We start from the raw sequence: 2,500 nt of genomic DNA on the forward strand, positions 1-2,500 counted from the left end.
GGGCAGGTCGGTTCGGCTCAAATCATTAACAAAGCCGAGACTTGGTCTCGCTGGCGCAACCGAAGTGCCAGGCTGGATAACTCATTAACCAGAAGGCGGCTGGAGGCAGGCAGGGCTGATGGCTGAGGCCGGGTGGAGGCCACCCGCGGCCGGGAAAGTCAAAAGTCCCGTTGTGTGGAAGTCTATGAGGTCAGATTCGGCCGCCTTACCGGGCCTTCGGTTGATGGTTTCCCGCTTGGGCAAGCGAGTCGGCCCGGCAAAGTGGCCACTTGCATTTTCTGGCAAGTGTCTGCGAACAACGTTAATGAGTTGAACCTCGGCAATTGTCGGAAGTCCCGATGAAGAAATGAAAATGCCCCTTTTGCGGGGATTTGGATGCTCATGGCCGGCAGCAGGTTGCCCGACGCCCCGCCAACTTGACACTTGTCATTTCTGTCCTTGGGGGTTGGCGGGGTATCTGCACAGAGGTAGGAGGTGGCAGAATCGAGACTTGGTGAGTTTTCCAAACAAACGTCTCGAGCCTCCAGGTCTGCAGAGACCGACCAGGGCTGCCGCCCAACCGACTATTCACCCTTTTTGGGCGGGAATTTATTCCCTTTTTGCCCATTTTTCGGGTTTTTTGGTCGGGCTTCAAAAGCGGCTGCCCGAGGCCTGGCAGAGGCCGGGGCATGGTCCCCGATCGCGCCAGGCGGCTCGCGCGGACGCGATTAGGCCCCGAAAGGAGTCGGGAAATCGGCAGACCTGCCCGAGTTCAGCCCGGGGGAGGCGGGGGGGCAGGTCGGTTCGGCTCAAATCATTAACCAAAGCCGAGACGTGGTCTCGCTGGCGCAAACCGAAGTGCCAGGCTGGATAACTCATTAACCAGAAGGCGGCTGGAGGCAGGCAGGGCTGATGGCTGAGGCCGGGTGGAGGCCACCCGCGGCCGGGAAAGTCAAAAGACCCGTTGTGTGGAAGTCTATGAGGTCAGATTCGGCCGCCTTACCGGGGCTGCGGTTGATGGTTTCCCGCTTGGGCAAGCAGTCGGCCCGGCAAAGTGGCCACTTGCATTTTCTGGCAAGAGTCTGCGAACAACGTTAATGAGTTGAACCTCGGCAATTGTCGGAAGTCACGATGAAGAAATGAAAATGCCCCTTTTGCGGGATTTGGATGCTCATGGCCGGCAGCAGGTGGCCCGACGCCCCGCCAACTTGACACTTGTCATTTCTGTCCTTGGGGGTTGGCGGGGTATCTGCACAGGAGGTAGGAGGTGGCAGAATCGAGACTTGGTGAGTTTTCCAAACAAACGTCTCGAGCCTCCAGGTCTGCAGAGACCGACCAGGGCTGCCGCCCAACCGACTATTCACCCTTTTTGGGCGGGAATTTATTCCCTTTTTGCCCATTTTTCGGGTTTTTGGTCGGGCTTCAAAGCGGCTGCCCGAGGCCTGGCAGAGGCCGGGGCATGGTCCCCGATCGCGCCAGGCGGGCTCGCGCGACGCGATTAGGCCCCGAAAGGAGTCGGGAAATCGGCAGACCTGCCCGAGTTCAGCCCGGGGGAGGCGGGGGCAGGTCGGTTCGGCTCAAATCATTAACCAAAGCCGAGACTTGGTCTCGCTGGCGCAACCGAAGTGCCAGGCTGGATAACTCATTAACCAGAAGGCGGCTGGAGGCAGGCAGGCTGATGGCTGAGGCCGGGTGGAGGCCACCCGCGGCCGGGAAAGTCAAAAGTCCCGTTGTGTGGAAGTCTATGAGGTCAGATTCGGCCGCCTTACCGGGCCTGCGGTTGATGGTTTCCCGCTTGGGCAAGCGAGTCGGCCCGGCAAAGTGGCCACTTGCATTTTCTGGCAAGTGTCTGCGAACAACGTTAATGAGTTGAACCTCGGCAATTGTCGGAAGTCCCGATGAAGAAATGAAAATGCCCCTTTTGCGGGGATTTGGATGCTCATGGCCGGCAGCAGGTGGCCCGACGCCCCGCCAACTTGACACTTGTCATTTCTGTCCCTTGGGGGGTTGGCGGGGTATCTGCACAGAGGTAGGAGGTGGCAGAATCGAGACTTGGTGAGTTTTCCAAACAAACGTCTCGAGCCTCCAGGTCTGCAGAGACCGACCAGGGCTGCCGCCCAACCGACTATTCACCCTTTTTGGGCGGGAATTTATTCCCTTTTTGCCCATTTTTCGGGTTTTTGGTCGGGCTTCAAAAGCGGCTGCCCGAGGGACTGGCAGAGGCCGGGGCATGGGCCCCGATCGCGCCAGGCGGCTCGCGCGACCCGATTAGGCCCCGAAAGGAGTCGGGAAATCGGCAGACCTGCCCGAGTTCAGGCCCGCGGTGGCGGGGGCAGGTCGGTTCGGCTCAAATCATTAACCAAAGCCGAGACTTGGTCTCGCTGGCGCAACCGAAGTGCCAGGCTGGGATAACTCATTAACCAGAAGGCGGCTGGAGGCAGGCAGGGCTGATGGCTGAGGCCGGGTGAGGCCACCCGCGGCCGGGAAAGTCAAAAGTCCCGTTGTGTGGGAAGTCTATGAG

This window comes from Pristiophorus japonicus, unplaced genomic scaffold (assembly GCF_044704955.1).
Source record: "Pristiophorus japonicus isolate sPriJap1 unplaced genomic scaffold, sPriJap1.hap1 HAP1_SCAFFOLD_1349, whole genome shotgun sequence".
Lineage (NCBI taxonomy): Eukaryota > Metazoa > Chordata > Chondrichthyes > Pristiophoridae > Pristiophorus > Pristiophorus japonicus.